We start from the raw sequence: 13,449 nt of genomic DNA on the forward strand, positions 1-13,449 counted from the left end.
GGCCATGTAAATTTTTTATCCTTTAAAGAGAATAGCTGACAGATGTAAAGGAAAAAAAGTAAAGTTTATATAGGTACTTGAAAATATGGAGATTTTTAGTAACTAGTATTATATCTTTTGTCAGATAAACACTTCAGATTAGATTCTTTTAAAAAATTTTGTAACATATATAACATAAAACTTATCATTTTAACCATTTTGAATTCTGTAATTCAGTGATATTAATTACATTTAAAATGTTGTGCTACTTTTGCCACTATTTATTACCAAACATTTTCATCATCCCAGACACCTGCATTATCTTATTTAACTCTCTCCTCTACTTCTGGTATTTCAATGCAGGTAGAAAGAACACATTTTATGAGACACCCTTGTCTGTCCTCTGCCCCTTCATTGTTCCTTCTCAGGAGGTGGAGGAATCTACCTGACTGGTAATTTGTGAAGAATAATCTGGACATTGGACATAATGAGCTCATTTTAGTCCCTCCTATTTATTTCCTTTTGTGATGTTAATTTCTTGGTCAAGCACTGGCCTGCTTGTTCCTGTGATGTTATTGTGTAGGTGGGATTTGCATCTATAATCAGTTGATTTCATGGGTTAGATTTTATTTATTCCCTTTTACAAACTTTTAATGTTTTTCCTTTTCTACACATTTTTTTAAAATATAGTTTTTATTTTTTTAAAAGATACATAGATTATATAAATGTTACATAAAAAATATAGGAGATTACCATATGCTTTGCTCCCAACTCCCCACATTAACAACATCTTTCATTAGTGTGGGACATTTGTTACAGTTGGTGAACACAGTTTGGAGCATTGCCACTATGTGTGGATTTTTTTTTAAGATTTTATTTATTTATTTATTTCTCTCCCCTCCCCCCCACCCCGGTTGTCTGTACTCTGGGTCTATTTGCTGCATCTTGTTTCTTTGTCCGCTTCTGTTGTTGTCAGCAGCATGGGAATCTGTGTCTCTTTTTTTGTTGAGTCATCTTGTTGTGTCAGCTCTCTGTGTGAGTGGCGCCATTCTTAGGCAGGCTGCACTTTCTTTCATGCTGGGTGGTTCTCCTTACGGGGCGCACTCCTTGCGCGTGGGGCTCCCTTATGCGGGAGACACCCCTGCGTGGCATGGCACTCCTTGCGCGCATCAGCACTGTGCATGGGCCAGCTCCACACGGGTCAAAGAGGCCCAGGGTTTAAACTGTGGACCTCCCATGTGGTAGACGGACACCCTAACCACTGGGCCAAGTCCACTTCCCCCACTATGTGTGGATTATAGTTTACATTGTAGTTTACACTTTCTCCCACACAATTTTGTAAGTTATGACAAGATTTATAATGGCTTGTATCTGTCATTGCAATGTCATTCAGGATATACCCAAGTCCTGAAAATGTCCCCGTATTATACCTGTTTGTCCCTCTCCCTCCCCTCAGAACCTCCAGTGGCCACTGTCCCCACATCAATGATAAAAGTTCTTCCATTGCTAAAATAACAATAATTCTATACTAAAATACCAGTAAGTCTAGTCGAGTCCATTGTTCATTCCCCAGTCCTGAAGATTCTGGGATGGTGTTGCTCACTCCACCTCTAATTGAGAGGGGGCTTAGTTCCCATGGGGCAGGTGGATGGGATCATCTTGCTTGCAGTTGTAGACTCTCTCTGTTCCATGGGATGGTCATTGTCCATCATCATCTCCTTTTTGAGTGAGTCCAATAACTGGAGAGTAGGTGTTGCAACTCTTTTGAGATTCAGGACCCAGTTGGCAAATGGAAGCCCAAAGATTTAAGTCTCTTGGACATATGCCTATCACCTCTACACTAGCTATAGGTTCAGATAGAAGGGGCAGAAGAGCCATCTCTAGGGAAACCACACCTGAGTCCAACTCTGTCACACTGGGGAGCATAAATTCCCAAGTAGGGCCCACTGGCATGGCACCAAACTCCTGAGCTGTCTGCCCTGCTTATAGTGTCTGAATGTCTCCACTATTTGAGGCAATATTTACTTTGGCAGTCAGTAAGATCCTGCTGAGATGTAACCTCTGGAATGACCTCCCAACTCACTTTGAGGTCTCTTAGCCTTGTAAACTCATTTGTCTTTCCCCTTTTCCCTTTTCGGTCAGTGTCTTTTTCCAGTTGCATTGCTGGTTGGTGCTTTTTTTTTCCTGATAGTTGCTTAATAGTAATCTCTCAGTGCCAGGGAGGCTCATCCCTGAGAGTAATGTCCCACAATGGGGGGAAGGTAATGCATTTATATGCTGAGTTTGGCTTAGAGAAAGGCCGTATTTGAGCCATGTGGATGCTCTCAGGAGGTAATTTAGGGGATTTGATTTTAAATTAAACAATATATGAAATCTCGTGTATTAAACTTTTATCAATACTTTCAGGCTTATAGTTGTATTTATATTTATAACTTCTGATTTGTTGTAGCTAAGCCAAGGTGAAATGAATTTCCAGTGTAAACTTTGAAGTCTTTATTTTCATGTTTTTTTAAACAGTTCATAAAATTCAAATAGTAGGGAAGTATATAGAATTCCCTCTTCATATAAGCACCCCTACCCATTCCTTTCCCCTACTCCAAAAGTAACTTGTTATTAGTTTGTTTTATAAATTTCAGAATTTTTCTGCTCTTTTGCAAACTTAAGATATGTAGATAAAGAAATAGTGTTTTTTTCCTTAAATTTTTATTTAGAAATAATTTCAAATTTATAAGACACTAGCAAAAATAATACAGACCCCATACAGAGAACTCCAGCATACCATCTCCCCATACCCAGATCTCCCTCCCCTCAGAACCCATTTTAACATTTTGTCATCTTTACCCACCTGCCTGCCTGCCCTCTCTCCCTTCCTCCCTCCTTCCTTCCCTCCTTCCCTCCTTTCCTCCTTTCCTCCTTTCCTCCCTCCCTCCCTCCCTCCTTTCCTTCCACCCATCCATCTATCCATCCATCTTCTGGACATTAAAGAACAGGTTGCACACATCATACTCCTTGCACAGATAATACTTCCATGTATATTTTCTATGAACAAGGGTATTTGCTTATGTAATCACCTTAAGCACAGTTACCAAGATTAAGAAATTTAACATTGATATAAAGCTTACCTCTATATTCCAATTTATCTTAGTCCTTATAATATCCTTTTGAGCCTCTTCCTCTCCATTCTTAGATCCCATTCAGGATCATTTATTGGATTTGCCATTATCTCATTATCTCTAGTTTATCTTTTTCTTTTTAAATTAAAGAAGTTACAGATTTACAGAAAAATCATGCATAAAATATAGAGTTCCCATATACCACCCTATTATTGACACACTCATTTCCCACTGCCCCTGCCCCCTGATAACCTGTGCAGAAAGTAGAAACCTCTACTTTCTGTTTGTATGAGTTTGCATATTGTTTCTTTCTTTTTTTTTTTTTTTGAGGTTACCATGGGGCTTCAATTTAACATCCTATATCTATAGCAGTCTCGTTTGCTTTGGTACCAACTTAACTTCAATTGCATATATTAACTATGTCCTTATACCCCTTTCTCCCTTACCTTATGTAGTTCTTGTCTCAAATTATGAATTTATATATTTTGAGTCTAAAACCATTGCTTTATCATTATATTTTATGCTTTGTAAGGGGTGTTGCCAAGATTCCAACTCAAGTAGTCTAATTCCAGAACCCTAACCACTCTGTCTCTCCAAGGTCCTCTGCCAGCTATGCTCATTCCATTGTCATTCTCTTTCCCAGAGATTTTTATTTTTTAAAAAATTTATTGATATATATATATTTCCTATCTGGTTGCATCATTGTCTTTTTTTTGGTGCATTGTTTCACTGTGTGGGGCCCCCCACCATGTGGGAGGCCTGCGTGTAGGATGCCTTTTTTCTTTTTTTAACCAGGAGGTCCTGGGAATTGAACTCTGCTCCTCCATATGGTAAATGGGAGCTCAATTGCTTGAGCCAAAGCTGCTTCCTGTGATTTTTATTTCTTCACATGGCTTATCAGTTGTCTAGTGTCCTTACCTTTCAATCTGCAGAACGTCCTTTAGCGTTTCTTGTGGGGCCTGTTACTGCAATCCTTCAGCTGTTTTTTCCGTGCTTTGAGAATGATATTTTTGCCAATTTTTCCTGGTTTCTCAAAGCTTCTGTGGGAGAGGGGCAGAGTCCCAAAATGTCTCACTCTGCCCCATCATTACTTTTGTTACTTTGTTTTTATAAATAATTGACTCATAATTTAAAATGTTCTTTTTAGCTGTTAGATGATCTCAAGTGAATCCTGTTAAGCTTATGTGAAATGTGTTTATGTGCTCTACATTCTGAACAGAATCTAAACTGTGGTAAAACTAAAACAACCATTTATTGAGCACTCATCAGTTGCTGAGTTTTATGTGCGTGTTCTCATTAAATCCTCACGACAAATATTATCCCCACTTTATAGTTAGGATAGTTGAGGCTCAGAGAGCTGAAGAATTTGTTGGAGTTATACAGATAGTTTGCCATGGAGACAGGATTTGAACTCCAGCTATCTGATTGCAAAATGCACACTCTTGACCACTCTAATTTTTTGGGGAAAAGCTTGCATAGTAAGCTATGTTATAGAATTACTATATGATCCAACAATTCCACTCCTATGTATATACCCAAGAAAAATGAAAGCATATGACCACATAAAAAAATTGTATACAGATGTTCATGGCAGCATTATTCAAAATAATCCTAAAGTGGAAACAAAAGTCATCAACTGATGCATAGATAAATAAAATGTGGTATATCCATAGAATGGAATATTATTCAACCATAAAAGGGAATGAAGTTTTAGTAAATGCTGTGCATTAGTTAGCCAAAGGGGTGCCAATGCAAAATATCAGAAATAGGTTGGTGTTTATAAAGGATGTTTATTTGGGGTAGAGGCTTACAGTTTACCAGGTCATAAAGTGCAAGTTACCTCCCTCACCAAAGTCTGTTGCCATGTGTTGGAGTAAGATGGTTGCCAACTTCTGCAAGGGTTCAGGCTTCCTGGGTTCCTCTCTTCCCAGGGCTTGCCTCTCTCCTGGCTCAGCTGCTCTACCATCTTACAAGGCCTCCTGTAGACTATCAGGCGAATGGCTCATCTCTTCCTGGGGCCTCTGCCGTGTCTAATTGAGCCTTCTCTCCATTCCTCTGTGTGCTTACTTCCCAGGCTCCAGTATTAAAACTCCAGCCTCCCTTCTCTGCAGTGCGATTTCTCTGTGAGTCCCCACCTGCTTGGTGGCAGGGACTCAATGTTGTATTGATGTAGCCCATTGAAGCCTTAATCATTATTTAATCAAGTAAAAGTGAAACCTCTGAATTCAATTTAATCTAATATGCCCAGAGGAACAAACCAGTTTACAAACATAATCCAGTATCTAATTTTGGAATTCATAACCATTATCTAACTGCTACATGCTGCAACATAGATGAACCTTGAAAACATGCTAAATGAAAGAAGCTAGACACAAAAGGCCACCTATTTTCTGAAATATATGAAATATTTAGAATGGATAAGTCCTTTGAGACAGAAAGTATACAGTGATTGCCAAGGGCTGTGGGGAGAGTTGGGAGAAAGGGAGTGACTGCTAATGGGTACAGGGTTTCTTTTCAGAAGGAAGGTGTTATAAAAATTGATTGTGATTGTGATTATGGTTGTACCACTCTGAATATGCTAAAAAGCACCGAACTGTATTTACACCTTAAATAAGTGAATTGTATGGTATGTGAATTATATCTTAATAAATTTGTCATTAAAGAAATGTTAGGTAGAGTAATAGTTTAGTGAAAGCAGATTAAGGTACAGAAAGTGGAAGCAAGTAGGGTGAGATTCAAGTGTGGGTAGCATTAACTGAGCAACTTTTGATATTCATTGTCATTGCTTTTTGTCTTCTACTTCCTTAGTATAAATGTCTTATTCTTGGACCTTTATTTTAACAGATTTAACATAAAAAGAGTATATTTCCAGTTTTGAAATATTTGTTTAATGGGCACAATTTTGGTATTATTGAGATAATTGTATTGCCAAAGTCTTAATGTGTGGGTTGAGAAATAGTTGGAAAGATACAGTTTAAAAGCATAATACTTAATTTGCTTAAGATATTAGTTTTGCTTACCAATAATTTTTTCATGTATGAAAGCTGACACGTAGAGACAGTAAAATATTGTTAGAATAAATAATGCTGTCTTGAAGAAAGTATTAATTTAAATTGTAGTTGAACTTAAAGTGGGACCATTATGCATTCCTAGTCTTTATCCAGTACCTGAGTGTTTAATGCTTGCAGTCCTGTAAAAATGTAATTGTGATGTAAAGAAGCCCAATAATAGAAATATCTGTGAATCAATGTTAAAACGGAGTTACAGGACTGATGTATTTCTTCCCCCAGAGCTGGGGGCAGAAAATGAGGAGGAATCAAGAGGGGGGCTTCACAGAGAAAGTTTTTTTTTTTTTTTTAAACAAATCAATTTTGTTGATACATCTCACTAAAACATACAGTTAATCCCAGGTGTACAATCAGTGGTATTTGGTATAATCACATAGTTGTGCATATATCACTTCAATCATTATTAGAGCATTTTCATTATTTCAATAGTATTTTTAAAAAAAGACAAAATTCTTCACCTTTCAATCTCTCTATGCTTCTCCTGCTGTATATAGCTGCTTTTTTTTTACTATTCTTGTACAGTTATTTATTTATTAAGTAGTTTTATTTAGATATATTCATATACCATATGATCTATCCAGAGTGTATAATCAGTGACTTTTAGTATAATCACAATGTTGTGCACTCATCACCTCAAAAAATTTTAGAACAATTTCATTAATCTGAAAAGAAAAACTCCACACCCCTTAGCATTTCTTCCTGTTTAAGCCTCTGTTTCAAGAGTACATAGAGCTTTGCTAGCTGGGAAAAAAAAGAGCATGGCATTCCAGATTGAGGGAACAGCTTGTGTTTAAGGCAGAAAGGCCTAAAAGAGAATGATGTATTCTAGGAAATGCAAAGCCAGAAGCTATCAGAATTGGGGAGGAGAAAAAAGAACTGCTATCAAATCCTTAGGGTAGTTGAGCATTGCTGGCAGAGGCTCTTGGAGAGACAGTGTGATTAGGGTTCTGGAATTAGACTACTTGAGTTGGAATCTTGACAATACTCCTTACCAGTTGTGTAATCTTGGGCAGTTTCTGTGCCTCAGTTTCCTTCATCTGTAGAAGGTGGCAAATAATGATATTTACTTCATGGGACTGTTGTGAAGTTTTTTGTGTTTCTTGTACTAACAATTTAAAAACTTAATTTTTTTTTACTAATTCATATATTAGTAAGCAAAGATTTACTAAAATTCTGGTAACATTTTGTTTTTATGTTGTACAGTTTAGATTTTAACATATTTTGATAGTCTGTATAGTTTATAGGACTTGACTAAACCAGAAGTTTTAAAAATGCAAAGTCAAATGATAAATTTACAGTATTAAAAATAAGTACTTGGGAAGTGGATTTGGCTCAACAGATAGAGCATCCGCCTACCACATGGGAGGTCCAGGGTTCAAACCCAGGGCCTCCTGACCCATGTGATGAACTGGCCCACTCGCAGTGCTGATGGGCGCAAGGACTGCTGTGCCATGCAGGGGTGTCCTCTGAGTAGGGAAGCCCCACGCACAAGGAGTGCACCCCTTAAGGAGAGCTGCCTAGCATGAAAAAAGTGCAGCCTGCCCAGGAGTGGCGCCTCACGCACGGAGAACTGACACAACAAGATGACGCAACAAAAAGAGATGCAAATTCCCAGTGCCTCTGACAAGAATACAAGCAGACACAGAAGAACACACAGCGAGTGGACACAGACAGCGGACAACTGGGGGGTGGGGTGGGGATAAATAAATAAATAAATCTTTAAAAAAGAAAAAAGTACTGGTTTTGCAAAGAGTACTGGTACTCTTTTCAAAGTTCAAAGGAAAGGGAAGTTGGTACTAGATTCTCTATCTGAAGTCATATCCTACTTTTACAAAGACAGTAATAATCTCAGATCAGAATCAAATAAATTCAGAACTCAGTTTGAGAGAAAAGGAAAAACTAGTTGAAATCTTTAAAATAAAATAATTACGATTATAAATCTCCTTATAGTTAAATATGTACACCTTACATGGTATTTTATAAAAGAATGGAACCGGATAAAGTTTTCAGGCAAATCTGATGCACATAGATACACAGTCATTTAGAGTATAATGTCAGTTAAACATTTTTAAATAGCTTTGTCAGAAAATGGCTCTGCTTTGTGCAAAACATGATAAGCAAAATTAAGAAAAGTTCTACATAATTCTTTAGTCCCCCAGGGAAATTACTGAAAAAAAAATAAAGAAATAAAGGCTGTATATCAAGCTTGATTGTATACAGAGGCTAGATTGACCAGTGCTTATGTAACCTTCATATTTGCCAGAAATAAGTCCTTGGGTAGATTTAGTTTGAAGTTAAAAGTTGAAGTTCCAACAATTGTGCTTCTATGTGGCCATATTGCCAAAAAGGTAGATGTTGTCATTGAAGTGCCTATAAAATCTTCATTAACGTTTTGAGCAGCATGACAGGTATTTCGAATAAGTTATCTTTTTGACATTTTATTCTTTATATAAGGGCTAGTGAGATCAGTGGAAAGTAGAATCAAAGAGTAGCACAGTACGTAGACTCCATCAGGACTGAGGCAAAGTTCTCCCATTAAACCAGGGTTGCAAGCACAGAAGCTATATGAGAAATTTGTTATAAGTGTTTAGAGATATTCCCCATGCTTTTCTGGGACATGGATATGATGAAAAAATCCTCTCAGTGCATTTAGCAAGAATTGCTTTCTAAAATTATGCAATGTTGCAAAGTCATCCAAGACATCTCTCCAAGGTAATCAGAGTCTCCAGCTTCCATACCAATCCATATCACCAGAGGTAACAACTGTTTATGTAGACTTCTTTGATGCCTTTCATCAAGGTAGATTCTCAGTTTTTTTCCATTTTTTTTTTTCCAGTTTTTTTCAATACAGTTTTTTAGTATTCTTGTACAGAATATAAACTTTACTATTTCCTTTGGTGAATCATCTAAGCTATGCTTGAATATAAAGTAGCTCACTCCCTCATCTGGATTAGCATTGAAGGTGAGGCTACTTTCATCTAGCTGCATATATAATTTTCTCAAAGAAAATTCTAGAGGTGGGTTCTTATTCTATATGGAACATGATCCCAAGTGGACTTGCATAGCCCTTGCCACAGATAAGTTTGTCATTAGCAAGATCCTGCCTAACATGTGAAGCCAAATAGAGGTCAGTTGTATTCAGATAGGACAAGATGGTAAAGCTTAACTCTGGAGCAACATTTCCAAATTAATCTCTCCTGTTCTTTAGATTTCCTTGTCTTCAAGAGATGATATATATCAAATCCTCCTTGGACTTGTTCACGATGACTGGTGTTAGAAATATTGCTTGTAGTCATTCTCCTGTTTGCTCTCTGGTGATATCGCCAGGCTCACTCTACCTGTTGAGTGAGCCTGGCTCATTATAGTCTGTTGTAATGCTGATTTCTGGTCACTGTCCACAGCTCCTGACCAGTCTGTAAGCTTGTTTGTGGAAGCTAGCTAAGCAAGTCCAAAATCCATAGGACAGGATATCAGAAGGGCAGGCTGGAACTCTGGCATGGGCTGGAGCTGCTGTCCATAGGCACAGTATTTTCTTCAGGGACTGTAAAGATTTACTGAGAATTCACATAAAGCACTTTGCAGGGTGCCTGGCACAGTATTGGTGCTTAATAACTTGTGGTTATTGTCATTTTTCCTTATTGTTTTGGTTCAGTATGTTTGCCTGGTAAGACCTATATGCTTATTATCTGTACTTTTTCATTGTGAAAAAAAGTTTTCTGCTTTGACTAAATTCTTTGATACCTTGATAACTTTTTATGAATGTGTTAAATAGTCATATTAAAATTTTTAATCTGATATTATGATGTTTGTATAGTTTCCCTGTTAAAAGCAATAAAAATCAGTAGCATACTCAATCTGTGTTACTTGAAGATTTTAAATTAAAGGAGGTGAATAAGTGATGTGATGAGACTCTGGTCAGTCAATCAGGAAAATGTAAAGAGTCTATGATACTGTATCAGGCAACATGGGGCATAATGAAATTATTAAGATGTTACTTCAGTCTTCAAGGAGTTTAGTTTATTGGGAAGCTAAGTCTAACACTCATGAAAGAATTTGGAAAGAATTAAGTTCTAAATGAAATTAAGAGTACCAAGGCAGGGAAGGCTTATTTTTCTATGAAGGGACACTAGAACTGGGCCCTAAATATTTGGGGTAGAGAATAACAGGTGTCCTTTGTGAATGAAGATCTGGATGAAAAAGGCATAAGAACAGAGGGGCAGTTAGGAGGCAGCTGAGTCTGGAAGAGCATTTTTAGTTGTAAGCCACAGATACTATGTGTAGCCAATTTATGTACAAAAGGAGTTTATTGAAAGGATATTGGGTAGCTCATAGACTCTTTGAAATGCTGGAGATCCAGGCTTAGAGACTACAGCTGGAGTCATAGCCACAGTCTTGCCACAAAAGTGGTCTTTGCACGCAAGATTGCTGCATGCTTTAAATACTAGATACATCATCTTATCTCACTAACATTGGAAATTGGATGATGCCTTTGGCACTGTTGCCATTGCTGCCTTTGGAATGTAGGTGTTGATGCACCAGAGGACTCTTCTACCATCATATTTCTTTATGGCGCTAACTCCTGATGTAAAGTCCAAGGCTGGTATGTCTGATGAGATAAGCATATGTTACATGACCATAACTTAGCTTCAAAGGAAATCTAGGAAACTCAGCATATAACGTTTCAGCTTCTAGTTGGGAATAGGTTTTCCTTCCCATCAAGGGGTTAATTATCTGGTCATAACAAGTGCTCTACTTACTGATTTTCTCTTAAGATGTTCTATCAATTATTGAAATTGGTGTACTGAAATCTCCAACTATTACTGTAGAACTGTTTCTCTCTTCCATTCTCTCAATTTTTGTCTCATACTTTGAGGATCTATTGTGAGATATGTATATGTTTATAATCATTAAATCTTCTTGCTGGATTGAGTTTTTTATCAATATAAAGTATCCTTCTTTGTCTCTTTAAATCTTTTTTGACTTAAAGTCTGTTTTTTCTGATAGTGATTTAGCCAGACCAGCTCTCTTTTAACTATTGTTTGCATGCAATATCTTTTTCTACCCTTTTATTTTCACTCTTCTTGTCCTTTGTACCTAAAGTGAGTTTTTTGTAGATAGTATATAGATGGACATGCTTTTTCCTCCAGTATGCCAATTAATAGGAGAGTTTAATCCATTGATATTTAAGGTAATAACTGAGTAGAAAGAATTTACGTCTGCTATTTAGTTGTTTTCTGTATGTCTTGTATTTTTTGTTGTTCTTCAGTTACTACCTTTTCTTCTTTTGTATTTAGTTGCATTTATGTAGAGTACCACTTTGAGTCCCTTCTTTCCTTTCCCAGTATTTCTTAGTTATTATCTTAGTGGTTACCTTTGTAATCACAGTGAACTTTTAAAATTAATAACCTTGTTCAACTAGTACCAACCTAGTTTCATTGGTATACAAATTCTCTACCCCTACAAATTATCTACATCTGTATGTCCTCCATCCCTCCATCTTTATATTATTATTGTCATGAGTACCTCTTTATATATTGTATACCCAATAACATAGGTTTGAAGTGTTATTTTGCACATTTGTGAAGTCATGGAGGAAAAAAACTGTTACAAACCAAAAGTACAATAATACAGGATTTTATATTTACCTATGTAATTATCTTTACCAGTAGTTCCTTATTTCTTGTTACTCCTTCAGGTTATTGTCTAGTGTCCTTATTTCAGCCTGTAGGACTCCCTTTAGTATTTCTTGTAGGGCAGGTCTTCTGGTAATGAGCTCTTTCAGCTTTTGTTTATCTATAAATGTCTTAGTTTTTTCTTTGTTTGTTTATTTTTTTGAAGTACGGGGGGGGCTGGGGATTGAACCCAGAACCTCATGTGTGGGAAGCCAGCACTCAACCACTGAGCCACATTGGCTCCCGTGAGTTGTTTTGTTTTTTTAAAATTTCTTCTTGGGAAACGGACTTGGCCCAGTGGTTAGGGCATCCATCTACCACATGGGAGGTCTGCGGTTCAAACCCCGGGCCTCCTTGACCCGTGTGGAGCTGGCCCATGCGCAGTGCTGAGGCGTGCAAGGAATGCCCTGCCACGCAGGGGTGTCCCCTGTGTAGGGGAGCCCCACGCGCAAGGAGTGCGCCCCGTAAGGAGAGCTGCCCAGCGCGAAAGAAAGTACAGCCTGCCCAGGAAAGGCGCCGCCCACACTTCCCGTGCCGCTGACAACAACAGAAGCAGACAAAGAAACAAGACGCAGCAAATAGACACAGAGAACAGACAACCGGGGGAAGGAGGGGGGAATTAAATAAATAAATCTTTAAATAAATAAATAAATAAAATTTCTTCTTGGTTGCTTTTTTTTCTTTTTCTTTTTTAGTTGCCACCTGGAAATGAACTTTGGACTGCCCATGTGGGAAGCAGGCACTCAACTGCTTGAGCCACATCTGCTCCCTTTCCATTATTTATTTTTTAAATACCACCCATCCTGAGATAGCTCCCTTGTCTATCTGCTCGTTGTTTGCTTATTGTGTGTGCTCATTGTGTCTGCTCATTATCTGCCTCTTTAGGAGGCACCAGGAACTGAACCCAGGACTTCTCATGTGAGAGGTGGGTACCCAAGTGCTTGAGCCATATCTGCTCCCTTTTTTCCTTAATTTTTAAAAAATTTATTATTACTTTCATTTATTTTTTTATTTTTCAAGATTTTATTTATTTATTCCCCTCCCCTTGTCGTTTGTCAGTCTTTGTCTGCTCTCTTTGTCCATTTGCTATGTGCTCTCTGTATCTGTTCGTCTTCTCTTCAGGAGGCACCGGGAACCAAACCTGGAACCTTCCATGTGGGAAAGAGGTACTCAGTTGCTTGAGCCACCTGCGCTCCCTGCTTTGCTGTCTCTTTCATTGTGTTTCCTCTTTGTGTTTCCTTGTTGCATCAGCTTACCATGCTGGTCTGTAACCCCAGCTCACTGTCTTGCTTGTCTTTTCCAGGAGGCACCGGGAACTGAACCCCGGGACCTCCCATATGCTAGATGGAAGCTCAGTCACTTGAGCCACATCAGCTTCCCACTTTCCTTTATTTTTGAGACAATTTTGCGAGGTATAGAATTCTTGGTTGACAATTTTTTTCTTTTAGGACTTTAAATATATTATACCACTGTCTTCTGGCCTTCCATGGTTTCTAATGAAAAAAATCTGCTGATCCCTTCGGTGGCAAGTTACTTCTCTCTTTTAGCTTTCAGAATCATCTTTTTCTTTGGATTTTGACAGATTTCACTGTATTGTGTCTTTTAAAAAAAATCAAT

General features: G+C 37.8%; 1 protein-coding gene and 1 pseudogene across 22 annotated transcripts in view; one reads left to right on the top strand and one right to left on the bottom strand.

The window, feature by feature from the left end:
- Positions 1 to 13,449, top strand: part of SLMAP (sarcolemma associated protein) — a 189,761-nt gene that overhangs the window by 8,963 nt on the left and 167,349 nt on the right. The window lies entirely within an intron of this gene.
- On the bottom strand, positions 8,810 to 13,169 carry LOC139437675 (F-box only protein 8 pseudogene; annotated as a pseudogene).

The sequence above is a fragment of the Dasypus novemcinctus genome, chromosome 26, assembly GCF_030445035.2.
Source record: "Dasypus novemcinctus isolate mDasNov1 chromosome 26, mDasNov1.1.hap2, whole genome shotgun sequence".
In the NCBI taxonomy this organism is placed as follows: domain Eukaryota; kingdom Metazoa; phylum Chordata; class Mammalia; order Cingulata; family Dasypodidae; genus Dasypus; species Dasypus novemcinctus.